General features: G+C 36.6%; 1 long non-coding RNA gene and 1 pseudogene across 1 annotated transcript; one reads left to right on the forward strand and one right to left on the reverse strand.

Moving 5' to 3' along the window:
* LOC142172714 (protein NRT1/ PTR FAMILY 2.6-like) overlaps nt 1-15,725 on the reverse strand; it is a 65,932-nt pseudogene extending 50,207 nt beyond the window's left edge.
* An 825-nt stretch (nt 15,726-16,550) lies between these two features.
* Nucleotides 16,551-20,594, forward strand: LOC107802120 (uncharacterized). Its single transcript, XR_012702315.1, has 3 exons — nt 16,551-16,690; nt 17,395-17,454; nt 19,014-20,594. It is a non-coding gene; the product is annotated as an uncharacterized LOC107802120 (long non-coding RNA).
* Nucleotides 20,595-24,160: the final 3,566 nt, after the last annotated feature.

Here is a 24,160-nt window from a genome sequence, read left to right on the forward strand (position 1 = left end):
GATATTTGGGCTGATTTGTGTTTCCCATGTTGAATTAGTGGTTGCAAACACTAATTTGTGCCTATTTGACTTGGGCTCTTCTTGAGAAAGAGAGCTTGAGTCTAGAAAAATCAGTCCAACAAGGAATTGGGGTGTAATCAAGAGATTGATAGGCTCAATTAAAGGGTTAAACCTAGAGATAGTAACCCCTACTTGAGCCTATATTGCTTGCACAATTTTGACACCCAATTGGTCTTGAGAAAGTCAATTAAGGCAAAGTCACTCAAGCTACCAAGAGGTATAGAGTGAGTAATTCCGTGCATTGGCTATATCGCAACCCCCAACATAACGTTTTTGCCTTGGGCTTTAGATCCCGTCAAGTATTCACCTAGGAGAAAGTCACTTCCCTAGTGCCTCTTTAACTATTTAGAAAACCTCACAAGCAATCATTCTTAGTTTAATTTAGCTTATCATTAGCATAAATATTAGAAGTAACAACCAACCAAAAGATGATTGGAAGAGTAATTAAGAGCACTACACATTTCTAGTTTAGATAGGAATCCAATTCCCACGTCTAGATTCCTGTGGATTCGATCTCGACCATCTCGGGTAAAAGCTACTTCGACCACTCTCGCCACTTTGTAGTGGTGTAGGGTTAGCTTCGATCAGGAGTGTCATGTTAGGTTTACACTGATCATCGCAGCTTGCAGCACTTGTTCAAATAGAGGGATCTTAATTTGAGGTAGGGTAGATGGCTGGAGTTGCTAAAGGATTGTGATATCACCATTCTTTACCATCCGGGCAAGGAAATTGTGGTCATAGATGCCTTGAGTTGGAAAGCAGAGAGTATGGGATCTTGGCATTCATTTCAGCAGAGGAGAGGCCACTAGCTTTGGACATTCAGTCCTTGGCTAACAAACTTGTGAGGTTGGACATTTTAGAGCCCAGCCAAGTCCTTGCGTATGTTGTTGCCCAGTCTTTGTTATTAAGGCAGATCTAGGCTCAGCAGTTCGATGATCCGCATTTGACAGTTCTCAGAGAGACGGTGCTACAGGGTAGTACCAAAGAGGTTTCAATTGGCGAGGATGGTGTTCTGCGACTCCAAGGTCGCCTTTGTGTTTCTAATGCCGATGGCTTGAGGGAGAGGATTCTAGATGAGGCACACATTTCACGGTACTCCATTTACTGAGGTGCTACAAAGATGTATCGTGACTTGAGGCAGCATTATTGGTGGCGGTGAATGAAGAAAGACATAGTAGAATATGTGGCTAGGTGTTTGAATTACCATCATGGTAAGTATGAACACCAGAGGCCAGTGGCCTACTTCAGCAGATGCCCATACCTGAGTGGAAATGTGAGTGCATTAATATGGACTTCGTAGTTGTGTTACCGCGGACATTGCGAAACTTTTATGCATTCTAAGTCATTGTCAACAGGTTGACCAATTCGGCACACTTCATTCCAGTAGTGACTACTTATACTTCAGAGAGGGTGGCTCAGATCTATATTCGGGAGATAGTTCGGATGTACGGTGTTCTTGTTTCCATCATATCAGATAGAGGCCCTCAATTCACTTCCCATTTCTAGAGAGCTGTTTAGAGTGAGTTGGGGACTCGTGTGGAGCTCAGCACAAAATTCTATCCTCAGACCGACTGATATTCGGAGCGGACAGTTCAGATTTTGGAGGACATGCTTAGAGCATGTATGATTGACTTTGGAGGACAGTGGGACCAGTTCTTGACTTTGGCCGAGTTTTCTTACAACAATAGTTAACAGTCCAGCATCGAGATGGCCCCATTTGAGGCTTTATATGGTTGGTGATGTCATTTTCCTATCGTGTGGTTTGAGTCCGGTGAGGCTAAGTTGTACGGTACAGATTTAGTGAAAGATGCCTTAGAGAAGGTAAAGTTGATTCAGGAGAGACTTCGCACAGCATAGTCTAGACAGAGGAGTTACGCATATCAAAAGGCGCGTGATGTATCATTCATGGTTGGCAAGAAGGTCCTCTTGAAAGTTTTGCCGATGAAGGGTATTATGAGATTCGGGAAGAAAGGCAAGCTGAGCCCAAGGTTTATTGGCCCATTTGAGGTGTTGAGGCGAGTTAGGGAGGTTGCTTATGAGCTTACTTTACCTCCCAGCCTATCAGGAGTTCATCCAGTTTTTCATGTGTCTATGCTTTGGAGGTATTACGCCGACTTATCCCATGTGTTAGACTTCAGTACTATCCAGCTAGATGAGAGTTTGGGTTTTGAGGAGGATCTAGTTACCGTTGTTGATAGACAGGATCTCCAGTTGAGATCCAAGAGGATTTCTGTGGTAAGGGTCTAGTGGAGGGACCAACCAGTCGAGGAGGCGACCTGGAGTCCGAGGAGGACATGCAGAGAAAATACCCCCATCTTTTTCCTAGCTCAGGTACTTTTCTGTGTCCGTTCGAGGACGAACATTTGTTTAAGAGGTAGAGAATGTAACGACCTGATTGGTCGTTTTGCTTTCTAGAATCCTATTCCCCTAAATAAGACTTCTCGTACTTACTTTAATTGATTTATGACTTGCGAGGATAGTTGGTTCGGGATTTGGAAGAGTTTGAGTTGAAATCGGAACACTTGGTTCCTTAATATTGGATTAAAAGGCCAAGTTTGACTTCGGTCAACATTTCTAGTAAATGGACCCGGACTCATGTTTTGATGGTCCCGGAAGGTCCGTGGTAAAATATGGTACTTTGATGTATGCCCGGAATCGAATTCCGAGGTCCCTAGCCCGAGTAATGAATTTTTGTTAAAAATTGTTAAACTGAAAATCTAAGGATTTAAAGAAATTGAATAATGTTTGATTATGTTGGTATCAGGCCAGTATGTTGGTTTCGCAGCCCGGTACAGGTCCAATATTACATTTAAGTCATGTCTGTGAAATTTGGTGAGAAACGGGACTGATTTGACGTGATTCAGACGTCCGGTTGTAAAAATAGGAATTTCAAATGTTCTTAAGGATTTCATGTGTTTTGGTGTTAAATCCGTAGTTTTAGATGTTATTTCGGCTATTTGATCGCACGAGAAAGTTTGTATGATGTTGTTGGACTTGTGTGAGTATTCAGAGTGGAGCCCCGAGGGCTCGTGTGAGTTTTGGATGTGGGTTGGGAGTGAAAACACCCCAGTTTTTTGGTGTTTCTAGGTAGAGTTGCAGGTCTCGCAAATGCAAGGAATTGTTCGCATTTGCGAGGAAGGCTTCGTATTTGCAATGAAGCCTGGGTTGGGGCAGTGGTCGCATTTGCGACATTTTGTTCGCATTTGCGAACCCAGCAGGGTCCGCATTTGCGACCCTTCTGTCGCATTTGTGATCATTGCAGAGGGATGCCCAGGTTCGCATTTGCGATGATTTTGTCGTAATTGCGACCGTCGCATTTGCGAACTTGATGTCGCAAATGCGACATCAGAGAACTGGACACAACTTTTAAAAACGGGACTTAGGCCATTTATTTCATTTCACTTCTACACTTGGGCGATTTGGGAGCTTCCAAAGAGAAGATTTCAACCTAGCATTATGAGTTAAGTTATTTCCACTTAATGTGAGTTTAATACTTGGATTTTGGGTAGATTAACACATAGAAATTAGTGGAAATCATGTGATTAGAGCAAAACCTAGGATTTTGATAAAAACAAGATTTAACCACGAAATTTCTTATGGAATGGAGTAAAAATCATATATTCTTGATCCTTAGGTTATGGGTAACAACTTTCTTAAAAAATTTCCAAAATCTGGGCACAAGGGCCCGGGGTAGATTTTAGGAATCTTGTAATTTGGATTATGGAATCACGCTAATGGTTGGGATATGAACTTTTAAACCAATATTGATTAGTTTTTATGCTATTTTGATAGTTTTGGAGTGTTTGGCGCCAAATTGAGGATTTGGGCATAAGCTTAGGCCGGAAATTAGACCGTGAAGTAAGGTAAGTCTCTTTTCTAACCTTGTAAGAGTGAATTATCCCCATAGGAGAAATAATTAAATATTTGCCACTAATTGCGGGGGCTACGTACGAACAGGTGATGAGAGTCCGTGCATAGCCCCTATAAGCTTAAGTTCGGGTAGTCTAGGACCCAAAAGCATGTTTTACTTGCTATATCTGTAATTGTATCGTCAATTTAGATTGCGTGAAACGTATTGAACTTGGTAAATGAATTTCTGAAAAACTAAATATCATTTTCTTAACCGCTAAAGAAAGGCTTGATATTTCTTTGGATAATTGCTTTCCTGATAAATTATTGATTGATTGCTTGATATTTTTATCTGTGTTTGACTGCATCGCATGTATGATTCGCGAGCAGGATAATAGATGCATCTATGGTTTGCGTCATTCGAACCTCCAGCAGTGCACACTTTATTTTTATGTTGGATCAAGTCGTACGACCTCGGCATTATTTGCGCATGCTTCTTGCTTGGTACTTTCTGTGATTTGAACTATTTTAAAAGCCTTGAAATATAAATCGTTAAGTGAAATATTATCTAGGAAAGAACCTATCACTCCCTGTTATAAATTTTTATATAATTATGACATCCATGCATAGCATAACATTTAAATTATATTATTATTGACCCTAGTAAGTGTCAAGTCGACCCCTCGTCACTACTTCTTCGAGGTTAGACTAGATACTTACTCGGTCCATATTGTTTATGTACTCATACTACGCTTCTGTACTTAAATGTACAGGATTTGAGGCAGGTACATCTAGCTACCAGACCGGCGTGCGTTCCTGATACTCGACCGAGATTCAACGGTGAGCTGCCCCTCTGAGCCGTTCAACAACATATCGGAGTTTCTCTTCTTTTGTTATTTTTATGTACTGTCTATTCTGGTTCAGACAGTAGGATAGTGACATTTTGTACATTCTACTAGTTGCCCTAGTACGTGCGACACTAGTTCCTGGCACATACTGTAGACTATTATTTTGGGATGTATTTATGTCATTACAAACTTGTTAATTATCGATTGTTTAAAAGCTTAAATGGTAACAAAAAGTTGGGATGTGTTTCTAAAACTAATGAGGACTCACCAGTTGATTAGGATTGACTTGCTTAACAATGGTGTTGGGCACCATCATGATCTATAGTGGAATTTGGGTCGTGGCAGGGGCAAACCCTTTCCATAACTCATATGGGGTTTTATCTAACTTCTTATGAGGATCCTTATTAATAACATAACATGCAGATAAAATAGCTTCCCCTCCATATATTATCAGATAAACCCGAATTCAAAAGCATAAAATTCATCATTTCCTTAAGGGTTCTATTTTTTCGTTCGGCTACATCATTTTGTTGGGGAGTATAGGGAGCACTAACCTCATGTATAATACCATTTATCTCACAAAAGGCTTCTAGAGTATTAGTACTATATTCACCATCCCTGTCAGACCTAAGTCTCTTGATTTTTTTGTCTAATTGATTCTCTACTTCTGCCTTGTATTTCAAAAACATGCTTTCAGCCTCATCTTTTGACTTAAGAAGATATACCTTAGTGTATCTAGAAAAGTCATCTACAAAGGTGATGTAGTATTTCTTTCCATCCTCACTAACAGTATTCTTGAAATTTGCTAAGTTTGAATGCACTAGATCAAGCAATTCTATCTTTCTACTAGTTACAATCTTAAAAGGCTTTTTGGTATGTTTTGCTTCTACACAAATAGGACACTTAGAAAAATTATCAACATTAATTGCAGGAATTAATTTTATTTTTTTAAGTCTTTTAATAGAAGCAATATTAACATGACCTAGTCTACCGTGCCACAAATAAATAGACTCAGCAATATAAGCAAAATTTAAAGTACTAGCATTATTAGTAATCTTTTGAACGATGTTCAGTACAAACAAACCCCCACTAAGGTAAACCTTTCCAACAAAGTCTTCCCCATGAGAAATAACAACTTTATCAGATTCAAAAACAAGTTTAAGACTTGCTTCGTTGAGAAGCACACCAGAAATTAAATTTCTGCAAAGGGAGGGTACATGTAGAACATTGTTCAAGGCTAAGATTTTTCCAGAAGTTAAGTTAAGGAGAATTTTTCCTTTACCCATAACTCCATCTATAGTGGAGTTACCCATGTAGACATACTTGCCATCAACAGATTCCTCAAAGTCTTGAAATAGCTCCTTGTTGGTGCAAAGGTTCCTTGAAGCGCATGTGTCCAGTATCCAGTCAGTCTTGTTATCCACCATGTTCGCCTCAACAACCACAACAACAATGATATCACCACCTTCAGTAAGGTTAGCTTCTACTGGAGATTTTCCTCCATTATTTGAGCTTTGTACTTGTCTTTAATTGTATTGAAAAACCTTGTGACCAATTTTGCAGCAGACATAGCAAGGTCCTTTCGACTTTTGAATATGGCCCTCCGGCTTATTGAAGTAATTCTGCTTCTTTACATGTCCTTTATTTTGGCCTTTCTTTTGTTTTCTTTCAAACCTATCTTTCACAAAAGTAATAGAAGATTCCACAAGGTTAGCTTTAGAATGATATCACCACCTTCTGGCTTGTTGATTGTTGATTATTGGTTAAGGGTGTTGTTTACCTTATGGTGATAAAGAATAATGTTGATTATAACTATTTGAGACTTTAGAATTTATCTAGGAGCAGGAGAATGGGTTATTGGGTGTAGAGACACCATTAATAAGGACTATGAAGCTTTATGCCACCAAGTGTTTGAGAAAATGCCTAAGTGACCAAAACATGAGTATTATTGCTAATATGGAATCCCTTTGACTTGTATTGATATAGATTGAAGTTGAAGAGGTTGGAGAATGTTGTATTATGCTCAAGAGCAGGAAGTTAAGGTATGTGAGGCTAACTCTCTATGTTTGGGAATATTAATGATTCTCCCTACACTACGTCTCTTTTACGACGTATCAATTGCCTCAAAAATATAGTTAAGCCTAGTTTCTTGAATAGTTGTAGAGCTTCTATTCTCTAGCTTCATAACTCGTTCATGACTTTCATTCTGAATGTTGTGAGCTCAGTGCGTATTCAATATAGACTTGGGTTTGATACTAGTATAGATTATTCAGTACGCCATAAACAGTTGAAGTTTCAGTGTTCATAATCAGTTCAAGAATACATGTCTCAGTCTAGTCCTATTCAGTATTCCAGTATTACGTAACTCAGTGTGATCCAGTATTCTAGTATTATGTAACTCAATGTGATTCAGTATTTCACTATCATATATTGCAGTATGATTCTCAGTTCCTGATTTTAAATCCTTGAATGTTGAACACTTGTATTTGGGCCTGAGGCCGCATTTTATGCTTTATGCATTTTTGGGCCTGAGGCCGCAGTTTATGCTTTATGCATTTTGGACCTGAGGTCGCAGTTATTTATACGTATACTTAGGACCGAGGCCATAGTTTGTGAACATATATATTGGTCCTGAGGCCGCAGTTTAATATTCAGATAAACAGGTTGTTCATCATTCAGAAGAGGGAGTATTCATATCTTTACTTCCTTTCAGTTCAATTATTAGTTATCGTTCAGTTATCAGCTACCAGTTATCAGTTTAGTTATCAGTTATCAGTTCAGTTACCAGTTATCAGTCTAGTTATCATTTATTAGTTATCATTTCAGTTATTAGTTATCAGTTATCAATTATCATTTCAGTTTCAATTTCAATAGTTATCATTTCAGTTATCAATTATCAATTCTCAGTTATCAGCTTAGTTTCAATTTCAGCATTTATAATTCTTTCTTTCAGTTGCGTTACATACCAGTACAATTCAAATGTACTGACGTCCCTTTTTGCCCGGGGCCTGCATCTCACAATGTAGGTAATGATTTACAGGTCGACGACGCAGAGCGCTAGGATTTTCGTACCATCTATTTGGTGATCCCCAGTTCTTTCGGGGCATTATCATTACTTTACAACCTTTCAGTATTTACAGATAGTCAGTGTTTTTAGTATTTCAATAGAGCCTTCATAGACTAGAGTAACAATTAGACAAAGTCTCAGACTTTTCATGTTAAGCCATGTTGGCTACAAATATGTTTCAGAATTGTATTAGCATTTTCGCACTTTGATTTATATCATCCAGACTTTTAGTATATCAGCATGTGTTAGTTTATCTTCCGCATTTAGTATGTTATGATATCACATGTTGATTCAGCCAGCTAGTTGATTCACTCGGTCACATGTAGTCAGGCACCGAGTGTCGTGTTACGTCCAAGCCCAGGTTCGGGGTGTGACAAAGCTTGGTATCAGAGCACTAGGTTCAAGAGTCCTAGGGAGTCTATGAAGCCGTGTCCAGTGAAGTTTCCTTTATATGTGTGTGCCGTCCACTCATATAAATGGTTAACTACCAAGACATCTAGGATTGTCTCATCTCTTTCTACTCTAGATCGTGCCATGAAGCTTAGAGCAATAATTAACATTCTCTTCCTATTGGATGCCCAAGCGATGCGTAGGAGAAACCTAAGGTCCTAAAGAGGATAATTGCCCATTGGAGTATAATTATGGAGTACAGGTTAGTAAATATGAGACTTGAGAGGATGTTAAAAGCAGGATGAAATGGATAGTAGTGCATATTAGAGCATAACCTTATCAAAAAGTACAAAAGCAGTTATCATGTCTTATGGTTATCAGTTTACCTCAATTTCCAGTTATACAGTCTTTCAGTTAGCAATTTTATGGTTATTCAGTACGCCAGTATTCAGTTATATGGTTACCAAATATCCATTTTCAGTGTATCAAAATTTCTGGTGACTTGTGAGTATACAGTGATGCATATAGATTCTTAAAGAAAATGTAAGTAACAATGATTATAGCAAAATTTTCGCATGTTTTAGGGATTAAGACCCAAGACTCACCGGATGGTGCATGAAGTGATTTATCAGATGTGTGTGGTAATGTATCTGTATGTCAGACCCTACAGTGTAGCAGGTTAAGAATTTGACCGCAAATGGACTAGAATTGGTCATTATAGTTTTGGAAAAAAAATGGGGAGACTAAGTGGAAAATACCTAGGGGTCAGAAACGTTTGTTATTACCAAAGATGTGATTTCGTACAACTCATGCAAATGACAAGAAGATATGATGTATGAAATGAGAACCAAAAGCAGTCAATATTGAATTTTAGGGAATGATTTTAAGTTGTTTAGAATTATTCAAATCAGAACTAGAAGTACCACGCTAGTAAGCTACTATAAGAAACAGCTATTGACATAAGATAAAAGATATGGCAGTTCCTACTTAGGTTATGTGACTAAGTAATTACTGTGGATGTTTATAGTATGATATGATTTTGTATTATATAGAAAGTTTGGGGTTAGATATTTTAATTTTGTTTAAGACATATAATTTCCCTAAGTGTGATCCATGTACATAGTTCAAGAAAAATGATAGTGTGTGGCAAAAGAATATGGTCAGATGATGAGGGAAGTTAAGAGTAACCTTATGCTTCATTTTAGTTATTCAAAGCAGGAGAAGAAAATATGATGCTAGCAGGTGGTTAGTAAAAGGATATTAAGTAAGTTTTGAGTAGATACAATGAATTAGCAATTTCAGCTGAGCTAGTAAAGGTGAGATTTGATCCACTTAGCCAGATTATCTCTAGTGAGTGGATGGCAGTTTGAAAATACCGAATGCATGTGTCAGAGCCCAAAGAGTTTAAGTTAAACTCGAAGTACAGTGGCAGTGGAAAAAAAATCAGCTAGCAGTGAGACAGCAACCTATAGAAGAATATCCTTTAGGAATTATCGAAATGTGATTTCTCCAGGATTGACAGTGTGAGCAGAGTTAAATAATTACGATTATGTAGGATAGTTATGAAGACATAAGCTTTCCGTTTATGTAAATAATTTAGTTTTTCCTAGTAAGAAAGATTTCTCATAGGTAAGTTGGGAGATGAGTCGTCATTAACGTAAAGTGCAAAGAATTGCAGAAGATAAAGAAAGTTGTTAGAATCCTGAAAAAAAAGGAAGGATCCGCAAGTATAAGACCTTTGGTCTAAGGGGTGATGTGAATTTTTTTTATAAGTCCAGTTAGTGATTTGAAACCCAAATAGTCAGCATGAGATATGAAAAAGAAAATTAATTCGGTAATGAGGGAAAATTGTATAATTACCACAGGGATTATGTATAACATGTGTAAGAAATGATCACCGAGCTTAGTTATTGATGAAAAAGTGATCAAAGAAAAGCTATAAAATCATGCCTATTTATGTGTTATGAGGGTAGTGCCATTGCACGAGACTCTAATTGTGGAGTACAAGTCAAAGACTTAGATCGCAACAATGCTATAAGTGTTTTCAGGAAGTGCTTAGAATGATAATCAAGTATGGGAAGTGTAGCTCATGATTGAGACAGACAAGAGAACTATGGTAAAATAAGTTCACCGCTTAGCCAAGCAAAGAGTTTGGCTTTCGGATTCTGAAGATGGTGGAATTATCGTCCAGAACAGAATTTGTTCTTCCTTAGTAGCCGAAGTGAAGAAGAAACGGTTTGATGATCCCTACGTGTTGCAGTTGAAAGAGTAGATTCACAAGTATAAAACGATGGCTTTTGAATAAAGGGGAGATGATGGTACTTTGAGGTACCAAGACAGATTGTGTGTTCCAGACATAGATGGACTTAAAGAGGGAAAATCATGTTAGAAGCCCATAATCCCAGGTATTCTTTCCATCCAGGTTCCCCAAATATGCATCATAACCAAGGAGATTTATTGGTTGAACGACATGAAAAAGAACGTCGCAGACTTTGTGGCCAATTGTCCGAATTGTTAGCAAGTGAAAGTCGAGCAGTAGAAAGTCTAGTGTTTTCATCCCAGGATACATATACTTTTGAGTGGAGATGGTAAATATGGAAATTTATAACGAGATTATCTTACTCATTTTAAAAGTATAATTTGATTGGATGATCGTAAATTAACTTACCAAGTTAGCACGCTTCTTGCCAATAAAAACTATAGATTCAGTAGAAGATTATACTGAGTTGTACATTCAGGAAATCATCTGATGTATGGGACTCCGTTGTTCGTCATTTCGGATTGTGGTGCTCAGTTTAAAATGAACTTTTAGAAGTCCTTTCAGAAAGGATTAGGCACAAGTTTTTCATCCTCGGAAAGATGGCCAGGCAGAGCGCATTATTCAAACAATTAAGGATATGTTCTTGATGTTAAAGTAATTGGGATAATCACATACCTCTCATTGACCTTGCTAATAATAACACCTACCATTCTAGTATCAAGATAGCACTGTGAGAGACTCTGTATGGGCGAAGGTGTAGATCGCCAATTGGTTGGTTCAAAGTTGGTAAAGAGGAATTGTTGGGACCAAATTTAGTCTATCACGCAATGGAGAAAGTTAAGTTGATTCAAGAGCGTTTGAAGAAAACTCAGAGCCGCCAAAAGTCCTATTCGAGCCAGCGGCATAGAGACCTAGAGTTTCAAGTTGATGATTGGGTGCTTCTGAAAGTTTCATTAGCGGCCTCAGGCCCAATCAGGTATTCATTTAGTTTAGTATACAAGTGTTAATGAAAGTTCATGTTTTCACCAGACCTATTTAAGGTCTGGAGTTAGCAGAAGTTACAATCAGGACAATCATTCGAGGACAAATGATCCCAAGGGGGAGATAATGTAACACCCCGTAAATTCGGCTCAGGTATGAATGAGTTAAAGGAGTAGTAAGGTTATATTTTGGGAATGTAAAGTCCAATCGGGATGATTATGGGTGAAAATAATTATTTCAAAATCAAGATGGAAAGTGAAGTGCATAAGATTTGACAAAATCTACTAAGTTTGCAGAAGGTTCGTATTCCAGCAGGTTTTAGTGAAAATGAGTAAAGAATTTGGGAGAACTTAAAGCATAAAAGTTGTAGGAATTTTCAATATCTTTCCAACGATATATTATATAGCCCGAACGGATCTCTGTGCAAAAGGTTATGCACATTTTACAGAACAGTATGGGATATGCGCGCCGGTAGTGCGGTCGCGCTAATTTTGAGGCAGTGTTACTGCTATTTAGCGCGGTCAGTAGCGCGGGAAGGTCTCCAAATGCGCGGGCGTGCTAGTGGGGGGGTGTTTTAAAGTTATATTTCGTCCCTCATAGCCCCAAAACATAAAAACATGCTCTAGAAAGGAGAACTCTCAAAAACCTAACTCCCTAAGGGTCCTTCCACCACCTAAGGCAAGTTCTAATGGTGATTCTAAGTTAATTTCAATATCCCAATATCTTATTAACATGGGTAAACCCTTCATATCATTAGATATTCATTTGGGGCATCATTGTTGAGAGAAGAAACTCTAGAACTTGAATTCAAGAAGATTGAACGTCAAAAAGGTAATGTCTTCACCCTCTAATTGATTCTAGCATTGGATTAATGAATATTGACTCAAGTTCATGAGATATGAGTTGATGAGTTTGATAGAAAAGCATGAACAATTATAGGTTTGGCTTGTTGATTGTTGATTATTGGTTAAGGGTGTTGTTTACCTTATGGGTGATAAAGAATAATGTTGATTATAACTATTTGAGAGTTTAGAATTTATCTAGGAGCAAGAAAATGGGTTATTGGGTATAGAGACACCATTAATAAGGACTATGAAGCTTTATGCCACCAAGTGTTTGAGAAAATGCCTAAGTGACCAAAACATGAGTATTATTGCTAATACGGAATCCCTTTGACTTGTATTGATATAGATTGAAGTTGAAGGGGTTGGCGAATGTTGTATTATGCTCAAGAGCAGGAAGTTAAGGTATGTGAGGCTATCTCTATGTTTGGGAATATTAATGATTCTCCCTATACTACGTCTCTTTTACGACGTATCAATTGCCTCAAAAATATAGTTAAGCCTAGTTCCTTGAATAGTTGTAGAGCTTCTATTCTCTAGCCTCATAAATCGTTCATGACTTTCATTCTGAACGTTGTGAGCTCAGTGCGTATTCAATATAGACTTGGGTTTGATGCCCCCGAGTCTTAGTATAGATTACTCAGTATGCCATAAACAGTTGAAGTTTCAGTGTTCATAATCAGTTCAAGAATACATGTCTCAGTCTAGTCCTATTAGTATTCCAGTATTATGTAACTCAGTGTGATCCAGTATTCCAGTATTATGTAACTTAATGTGATTCAGTATTTCACTATCATATATTGCAGTATGAGTCTCAGTTCCTGATTTTAAATCCCTGAATGTTGAACACTTGTATTTGGGCCTGAGGCCGCAGTTTATGCTTTATGCATTTTTGGGCCTGAGGCCGCAGTTTATGCTTTATGCATTTTGGACCTGAGGTCGCAGTTATGAATAAGTATACTTGGGCCCGAGACCGCAGTTTATGCACATATATATATTGGGCCTGAGGCCGCAGTTTAATATTTAGATAAACAGGTTGTTCATCATTCAGAAGTGGGAGTATTCATATCTTTACTTCCTTTCAGTTCAATTATTAGTTACCGTTCAGTTATCAGTTATCATATCAGTTAAGAGTTATCAATTTAGTTATTAGTTATCAGTTCAGTTGCCAGTTATCATTTATTAGTTATCATTTCAGTTATTAGTTATCAGTTATCAATTATCATTTCAGTTTCAGTTTCAATAGTTATCATTTCAGTTATCAATTATCAATTCTCAGTTATCAGCTTAGTTTCAGTTTCAGCATTTATAATTCTTTCTTTCAGTTTCCTTACATACCAGTACAATTCAAATGTACTGACGTCCCTTTTTGCCCAGAGCCTGCATCTCACAATGCAGGTAATGATATACAGGTCGACGGCGCGCTCTAGGATTCTTGTACCAGCTATTTGGTGATCCCAGTTCTTTTGGGTCATTATCATTACTTTAAAGCCTTTCAGTATTTACAGATAGTCAGTATTTTCAGTACTTCAATAGAGGCTTCATAGACTAGAGTAACAGTTAGAGAGAGTCTCAGACTTTTCATGTTAAGCCATGTTGGTTGCAAATATGTTTCAGAATTGTATTAGCATTTTCGCACTTTGATTTATATCATCCAGACTTTCAGTATATCAGTATGTGTTAGTTTATCTTCCGCATTTAGTATGTTATGATATCACATGTTGATTCAGCTAGCCAGTCGGTTCGCTCGGTCACATGTAGTCAGACACCGAGTGTCGTGTTATGTCCAGGCCTAGGTTCGGGGTGTGACAACTTGAAAGAAAACTGAGTAGATAATATTGACAAGAAAAAACGGAAACAAGAACAACTTATCGATAAATATTGTGTTGTGGCAAGCCACTGCCTAGAACGCGATTTCGGTCGAACTAGATGCAAATCGTTAATATCGGTCGCTTCCCAAGGTTCCACAGTACCTCTAAACACGTGCATTTGTAGCTGGATGTTTGGAATTTGCACAAAACTATTGCCCAGAATTCGGATGAAGTAGAAAAGAGGATGTAGGTGTTTTTTCTATGTCAGATTATTCACAAAGAAGACCGCCTTTTGTAGGCAAAGCTATTGAACAGTTACAGATAAAGAAATTAATCTTTAGCTATTGCAGAAATTAAAAATGGAGTCATTACCCAATTAATTACAGTTGTTACAAGAATTAAATCATGGTTGTTACAATAATTAAATCATGACGGTTACAAAATAATAAATTGGACGTTACAAATTTTATTCAAAGAGAAAGGATTTGGACATATTCTAGTAAGCATGCATTTGGACATTTTTCTGGTAAGCTAAAAATTTGAAGAAATAATTTTAGCAAAACCAGATTTGGATTAGGCCCCACGTATATCTCGCGCGCAGAGGGAGGATGGGGGCAAATCGACCCGTTTTGCCTTCAGGACCAACTTCTCATGTGCGCGAGACCACTCCCTTTTACTAGCTCTTTACAAGCCCAACAAAGAGTAATTCATTATAACGTGAAGAAAAAGACTTTCCATAACAAATGAGAGATACTTTGTCATTCACAAAAGACAAAGAAGTAAAGAAAGAAAAAGGACTACAAAGAAATCTTTGACTTTGCATTATAAAATATAAAATAATACCAACAATAACAACAGAAGTGCAAAAGTGAATATGCACCAACTGAAGAAAATCCCTTGATGTTTTGGCCTATTGAATTGATAAGTTCCCATAGGTCCAATAGTAAAACGTGTAATCCGCAACCCCTAGAAATGTCGAGGTTAGAGCTACATATAAGATTGCATATTGAGTTGTGGTTGTGGATGGATTTTTGCAGAAATTAGATCCATCAATACATGCTGGAGGTCTTAATCCATCAATGACTGATGTTAATAGCAGAAGCTATATGCCCTGCAACTTTAGGAGGAAACCAAAACGCACAATTGCGTACACAAGATTTAGTGTAAGCAGTGTCGGTCTATTGTCACAATTTGACTTATACGTTGGTTTGAGTTTGGGCCTGTGGGGTTCAAAACCCTTTACTCTCTATCTCAAATTGATGTTTGCTTCATATAGTTTCAAGCAGTGGCAAATTGCATATATGACATCTGGAGTTGCACTTTTTTTAAGCTCAATGTCATGAATTTGAAAATGCTTTTTAAATTTGTGACTATTTTTCAGTTACAAGTCTGAAAAATGACTTTTTGAACTTTACCCATTTAAAACTTGCAACTGGCTTGTGCTTGAGTGGGCTTTCCTTTGGGCTTTTGTTTGGGATTGGGCTTACCGGTGGTGCGGTAGTGCTGATCTGTCTAAAAGAAGCACTCAAATAATTTTAAGGAATAGTTACTTCCTGTAGCAAAGGTTCATACCTTATTTATTTTAAATAAGTACCTTTTTACAAAATTATATTTCATAGCTATCTTTTGATTTTTATAGCCAAATATTTATTTATGGTCATCTCCTACTCTTAAGCTATAAAATACGCCTTGTATTATTTTTCTCTCTCATTCTTTCAGATATTTCTCCACTCTCTCTCTCAACTCCAGTCTTTCTCCATGAATACAACCATAATTCTCCCAAATACAGATAGAAACGGGCAGCTTTGACTCTCAATGTGAAATTTTTCAGCAAGAATGGAATGGAGAGAGAAGTGAAGTCAACAACTATGGACAAAAATCAAAAAGCTTCAATATCTGATATGGCCAAGAACCAGAAAAGGCCACCAAAATACCCTTACAACCCTAAACAGACTCATGTGGATGTTGAAAATGGCACAGGTACGATGATTAATTTGTAATTTATGATTTATTACAGCCTATTAAGGTGAACTAACTCAATGTGCTATGTTGTGTCCTCTTCTCTTCGTCGTTCTAGAGTTCTGCCCAGGGGCGTACCTACGCTGGGGGGTGGGGGTTCACTGGAACCCATTGGTCTCGGTAAAAATATTGTATATATATTCTCTTTCTCTCTCTCTCTCTCTCTAACTCTCTCTCTATATATATATATATATATGTTACTACAAGGAGGATCCCTCTAAATATTTTATGTGGCCCCCTCAGTCACAAAGACTGGACATAAGAGTTGGTTTGTGGGAGTAGCTGCCTTCTTTTGCTTGACGACGTAGGTTCGAATCTGGGGTCTTACAGTCCATGGTATTTTATTTTACTTTTTAAAATTGAATGATTATTTAATTACTTATTTACTTTGTATCCATCTGAAAGTCTAAACTCGAAAACAAACCCTCTTTGTCTGGGTGCCTCCCTTCAACTTCAACTTTCCTTTCCGTTCCGTCCTTCACTTCTTCATTTCTTTGCATCCCTTTGAATTCGAATCCCTTATTAGGTGAGGGAGACTTTTCTTCAAATCTTTGATTATTTGAGTAAGTTTTTCTTCTTTTTACAAATATTGCTTTTTTAATTTTTGTGATTTTGACCTAGATTAGCAGTTGAAACGAATAATGAACCTACGACAACGTCCAGTCATCTATCAACTGTAATTCAAACCCTAAAAGTAATGAATCAATGCCTTCATCTTATTGGCCAAAGTGAAAGGCTACAGTCATGTCGCAACGTGCGAGCAAGTTAAGGTTGAATTTTGAAAAATTCAAAATCCTAAGTTTAATATTCCTGCAAAAATCCATGATATACGGATATGAAATTTGTGGATTACAGTTAAAATAGTCACACATTAATTTTGATTCATCCAGAAACACCTAAGCGAGAATTTGAGATGTACTAAACATGAGTCTTAGATATCTAGCTATGGATTTGAAATCCTTATTCACCAAAAAAGTAAATGGTCTAGAGTTTTTTAAAAGTCAATTCACTTCAAACACTGCAAAAGTTTATATGCACCTAAATGTGAACTGGTTGCACTAACCACCACTGTTGGATACTTGGATATCTAGGTATTATTAGGAGTCCTAATTCACCCAAATGTAATTACTGAAATGTAGAAAAAGGACGCAACTTATTCACATGTCATTGCTTTCTTGAGCACATTGTGCTAATTCTTTTATCTTAATAAATTAATTTTATAGGTATTTGAAGATTTGTGCTAATGCTATTTGAAATATTGTTTCAGTGAAGTGGACGATTTGAAACCAAGTTGTATTTTGATTTCAAGGACACCTTTCAGAAATTGGTAAGTGATCCTTCTATCTTTAATAAAGGGGTATGATTGCCCTATTAGAAATATTATTTTTGCTTTTGTTTGTGATAGAATAGGTGTGATTCCCCTATTAGAAATATTTTCTTTGCTTTAATCTTGATGGAAGGGCTGTGATTCCCCTATTAGAAATAATTTTTGCTTTGTTCTTGATGGAAGGGGTATGATTCCTCTATTATATGTTAATTCTATTTTAGTATTAATATAAGGAGTGTGATTAATCATATTAAAAATGTTATTTTGCTTGGCATTGTTGCTTTGTTGGAAGTTCTGTTGATGTGAATTGAGATGGACATATTTTTGACGAGGTTTAATTCTTCCCAACCAAGTTCTAGTTTTAGAGACAATTCCTCCCATCTTTTAGAGGAGATTGATGTGAAATCACTTAATACTGACCCTGTAGAGAGAATACCCATTGATAGATATAGCTCTAGAATACGGGATGAAGTGAGGAGACACTACATCCAAAGAGGGCCTTGCCAACCAGTTGATCACAAATTTTCTAAAACTTTATTTAGGAAGAAAATACGCCAATTTAGTCAGGATTGGTTTAAAGGTTCGCATTCTAGATGGTTAGAGTATAGCGTGAAGAAAGATGCCGCATTTTATTTATGTTGCTATTTATTCAAAAATGATTACGTTCATGGAAGCACAGGTGACTCTTTCACAAAAACCGGCTTTAAGGCTTGGAATAAAGGAACCGAAAGACTTGGTCTACATGTTGGTGAAGTAAATAGTCTCCACCAAAAGTGTTTCAACAATATGCCAGACTTGTTAAATCAATCTCAATCAATTCAAGATGCTTTTGAAAAGCAATAAGATCAACAAAAAACTGAATATCGAATTCGTTTAAATGCCTCAATTGATGTTGCAAGGTTTCTCTTGGACTTTGGATTGTCTTTTCGTGGTCACGATGAAAGTGAATCTTCGAAAAATAAAGGCCTTTTTCTAGGGCTTTTGGAATGGCTTGGAAATAGGCTTCCAAATGTAGATAGAATTATATCAAAACATGCTCCAAAAAATGATATGATGACTTCGCCAAAAATTCAAAAGGATATTGTGAGTGCTTGTGCACAAGAGACCGTGAAAGTTATAATTGATGACTTGGGGAAGATTATTTTGGGATTTAGTTGATGAGTCTCAGTATATTTCACACCATGAACAAATGGCCCTTGATTTGTGGTATGTTGACAAAAAAGGCCAAGTGAACGAGCCATTATTAGTCTTGTTCGTGTTAGTGATACATCTGCAAAATCACTGAAAGAAGCAGTACTTTCTTTGCTAATGAAACACTCAATAAATCCATCCAAAATACGTGGACAAAGCTATGATGGGGCTAGTAATATGCAGGGAAAGATGAATGGTCTTAAATCTTTAATTTTGCAAGAAAATCCATCAACATATTCCGTTCATTGTTCTGCATATCAATTACAGTTGACGTTTGTAGTTGTTGCTAAAAAACACAAGGAGGTAGAGACTTTCTTTGCTATTATTACTAACGTGTTGAATGTAATTGGATTTTCTTTTAAGCGTAGAGATCAACTTCGGGATCATCAAACAAAATTGTTGGAGCAATTGTTAGAGAGTGGTGAAATTCAAAGTGGAAAAGGATTAAATCAAGAGCGAGGGCTTCAAAGGCCAGGTGACACTCGTTGGGGATCACATTGTAAAACATTGGATAACTTTGTTATTTTATTTTCTTCTATTGTTCACGTGCTTGGGGTGATTGAATGTGAAGGTGATGTTAATGATAGGTTGCAAGCAGGAGCTTTTTCGAGTAAAATTAAAGCATTTGAATTTGTTTTCTTGCTTCACTTAATGTTGAAAGTGTTGCTAATGTCAAACGAGTTGAGCAAAACTTTACAGAAGAAAGATCAAGATATTGTCAATGCCATGTTATTTCTTGATATCACAAAGGAAAGGTTGCAAGAATAAGAGATAAAGGATGGGAACCATAGATGGATGAAGTATATTTATTTTGTGCAAAACATGATATTTTGGTGCCCAAGATGGAAGAATTTTATATTCCTGGAAAGTCGAAGCGTAGGACTTCTAGTGTTACTTATTCACATCACTTACGTGTTGAGCTTTTTTATGTCGTGATTGATTTGCAACTTCTGGAGCTTATTAGTCGTTTTGATGTTGTGAGTAGTAACCTGCTTCCTGGTATGGCTAGCTTGAATCCGGCTAACTCATTTGCTAATTTTGAGAAGGAGAGAATAATAACATTGGTCAAGCATTATCCCGATGAGTTTGGTGAATTGAAGTTTCGAGATCTTAGTCACCAACTTGACACTTTCATATGGCACATGCAACATAGTGACCCTGGGTTCTCTGATTTGAAAGGAATTGGTGATTTGGCAAAAGCATTTGTTGAGGCAAATCTTGTGGAGACTTATTCACTTGTTTATTTGCTTGTGAAGTTGACTTTAATTTTACCTGTCGCAACTGCAATGGTGGAAAGAGCATTCTCATCCATGAAGTACATCAAAGATGAATTGCGTAGTAGTATTAGTGATGCATTTTTAAATGATTGTTTAGTTTGTTACTTTGAGAAGGAAGTATTTGTAAATATAAACAATGATGCTATTGTTTACCATTTTCAAAATATGAAAGCGCGTCGAGTTCAACTATGAGTGGACAATGTACTTTTGTTATATTAGTATCAAGTTAATGGTATTTGATAATATTGATGTTTTTATTTTGATGATAAATTATCATAGTCATTTCAAAGAGTTACACCCGAACTTTATCGCTGGTGATTGGCATACTAAAGACAATGGTGCCCCCGTTATGCTTAAATCCTGGATCCGCCTCTGGTTCTGCCCAATCTGGGGTTTTCCGTCCCCAATCTACAAGCACTATTCAAATTCAATTGTAAAGAATAGGTTTTTTGAAGCGCACGTGCGGGTATTATGGTAACAGGAACAGTGGCGTTTCGAGTCAGAATCGCAGCCCTCTCGACGAGACGACATTAGGGTTATTCTTGAACAAAGATGACAGAGTTTGGGGCTGAGCAACTTGAATTTTCTGTTAATATATTTCAATATATCTCGTTGTATTTCCATGTATTTCATTGTCTTTTTTTTCATTGTATTTCAATGTATCTCGTTGTATACCATGTATTTCATTGTATTCATTATCTCATTGTATTCCATGAATGTATTCATTTTTGGCACGGACTAAAAAGGAAATAGGTTCACATAAATTGAAATGGAGGGAGTATAATTTATGTATTCAGATGTATATATGTATTCAAATTGCTCTGTTTTTGTTGTATTTATCGGCTGGAAAAAATATTCAGCATATTTTCTCTGAAGATTGCTATGTTTTTGGGGTATTTTTCGGTTGAGAATCTTTTTTATAACTGAAAATATAAATTTTGTGTGTTATAATTGAGTTTGTTGAGTTATATTAGGAGTCTATTATGTTAATTGATTCACTTTCCGTTTTAAAAACAATGAATAGACCATGAATTGCACTATTTACGTTACTGTATTCACAAATACATATCGTGAATACAGTCGAATATAGTCGAATACAATAATCTGTCTAGCTGTAATCCCCTGTTTCACGTCGTGAATACAGTCGAATACAAAAATCTGTCTAGTTGTAATCCCCTGTTTCACGCCGTGAATACAGTCGAATACAAAAATATGTCTAGTTGTAATCCCCTGTTTCACGTCTAGAAATGCTACTGTATTCATGAATACGGTAGATTAAATACATCGAATACACTCTAAAAAACCTGAAAACATAGCTATAGGAAGTAATATAGTAAATGGTAGCTACAACTAGCTAATAACCACTAAAACATAGTAATTTCTGAAAGATTTTCATTATATTTGTCTAAAAAAAGATAAAATAGAAATTCAAAAAGTAGGGGATATATGAGCAGGCAATACTCGAATATGCAATGATATCTGTTTTGTTTCTTTACATGAAGTCAAATAACATAATTTAACAGTAAATAGTGTCTCCAGAAGTATTTGATAGTGGTAGCCACATCAAATTAACCCTATAATTATTTTGCATTTTGCATTACAGCATCAATGGCCCAAAGCATTGATCTTTGATAGTGGAAGCATCAACGCAACAAGCACTTAGTTTTGAGAATTTGAAATATTCTCAAAACTAGCTGTCAAATGATTAAATACTTTTTTAGTGCATTATCAAATTAGGAATTTTCAGAAACCACATCATGAATACAACAGTAAAAAACGCTTAAAATTAGGCCAGTTCAGTTGTACACGCATGTATTCACATGTATTCGCACTATGTATTCATGAATACAATAGTAAAAAGCACCTAAAAACCAGGGCAGTCCAACGGTACGTGCATGTATTCACATGTATTCGCGCCATGTATTCATGAATACAGTAACGACAATCACCTTAAAAATAGGTATATCCAACTGTCCAAGAGAGAGGAAAACCATAAATAACGTATTTCATGCTTCAATGGTAGTATATACCATAAATATTTATTTTGCTATAAAAATATAAAAGGTAGCTATAGAAAATAGTATAAAATGATTTTAGTTTATAATAAATAGGATATATACATTTATTATACAAGGTAAAATTTCCTTATCAAATTTCAAAGAGATCATAGAGATACTTGCAAGTAGAGTAACCTCTTACCATCCGAAACCTGATTAATTCAGATTCGTGTCATACTTATAGGACCGTTAAAGGAGAAGTTCCCATGTTAAGAAATGGACATTGAATCTAACTGAACCTAAAAACCTAGCTCATGAGGATTAGTGTCGGATTTAGGGATGAAAGCTGGAAAATTACACTGTACATATAAGACAATTTATTTTGTGCCTCTATATATTATATTTTGAATATTCTTGTTACTGCCCAAAAGAATAGCTAATGGTCAAGAGGATTTAGAACTTATGTGAGGTTGCCAATTCAGGTCAAGGTGATAGAATTTAATTGTCTGTACAAGATGCATACATGGTGCTGTAAAGAGACTTGTTAAGTAGAGAAGATTCTTTTCCTTTTTTCTTTTATTATAGAGAAAGATTCTAAATCTGATCCCTGGTCGAAATCCCTTTGTAAGGAAAAGCCTATTTATTGCGTGATACAACGAAATATATACCATATATAATTACCCAATCTCAAGAAGTTCCCAGAAAAAAAAAAAAAAAACAGAAAAACAAATAACGCAGAACCAAGGTACATACTTGCCGTGGCGGATCCAATGATGGGTTCATTGTTACGGCGGAAACCTAGTGACTCAGAGTCATAACACTATATATGTACAAAAAACAAGTATATATACGTAGAATTACACAATTTATTTTGGATCCGATGCTGCATTATTGAGCCATGCTAGCTAAAATCAATTATCCGAAGCATTAGATGCACCACTATCAACGACCTTCTTGCCGCGTTGTTTCTTGTAGAACCAAAGACATAGTAAATAATAACCAAAATTCAACACTCCAGTCGCAGGAAACACCCAATAAAAATTATCCTCTCTCCCCTGGTTTATGTCATTAGGCAACCAACTAGTCGCCCTACGAACAAGATCAATCAAAGCAGTGCTGACGTAAAACGAAATGGCAGTGACTAACCATGTCATGGCTGTTGAAACACTCTTTTAAGGACGTCGGAAATTCTTGGTAGTACAATGATACTTGTCCTGGAAAATGAAACGCCTCTCCAATTCCAATGATAACTAGTTGTGGCACGAGCCATAAAACAGACATAGGCCTGGCGTCCGCAGGCCTTGGCGTCTCCTCCTATCCCTTTTTTCTGTTTCTTTTATATTTTTCAGAGACAATATTGTAATAAATCTTTCGGTCCTTTATTTGTAGTATTCTTAGATAGTCTGTGAAATTGTGACACCAGTCTTGAGTAGTTTATGTATGAATTGGTATTGACATCTTTATTAATATATTACGTTTCAATCTTCCGTTTTTAAAAACTTCCGTTGTTTATATAATGTGGTTCTTAATTGTTAAAGGATTAAAAATGGGAAAAAAGTAAATAATTCAAATGGTTGGCTTGCCTAGCTTTCACTAGTAGGCGTCATCACGACTCTTGAAGGTGGGAAACCCCTGACAGGAGCAAAATTGACAGAGCCATTCATAACATTTGAAACTTGAGCAGCATCAATACTATTCATTCCAAATTCCTTTATAAGGTACACTGTCAACTGTCAAGTTGCTCATCCACCCTGCTGCTGCTATGTTCAACCCCGCCGTTGTTGCTGCAATTGTTGATAACATAAAAACTTAAGCTTTTAGATGAGACGATCAAATAATTCAATAGCAATATGTTCAGTTGAACTCAATATATAAAGTAACGTATATACATAATGTTGTAAGATTTGAGAAAGATTACCTATTGTAAAAGGGAAAGTGATCCAGCCTCCTCGTTTTCCATGTCCAGCGGAAGAGCTCGTCAATTGTGCCTCTCCATCGATCATCGAAGCTGAACTTTCCATAAGTAAGCTCTCTACTCTGTACTAATATGGATATCGATAACTTCCTATAACTTGAAACTCAAAGGCGGAGCCAGAATTTCAACTTTATGAATTTTGAATTTTAGAACAACGATTAAGAGCTACTAAGTGGGTTCTAAATTTAATATTTGTACATATTTGATAAATTTCTTAACACAAATATACTATTTGAATAAAAATTACTAGATTCGGCCAAACTAGT

The sequence above is a fragment of the Nicotiana tabacum genome, chromosome 18 (genome assembly GCF_000715075.1).
Source record: "Nicotiana tabacum cultivar K326 chromosome 18, ASM71507v2, whole genome shotgun sequence".
Taxonomy (NCBI): domain Eukaryota; kingdom Viridiplantae; phylum Streptophyta; class Magnoliopsida; order Solanales; family Solanaceae; genus Nicotiana; species Nicotiana tabacum.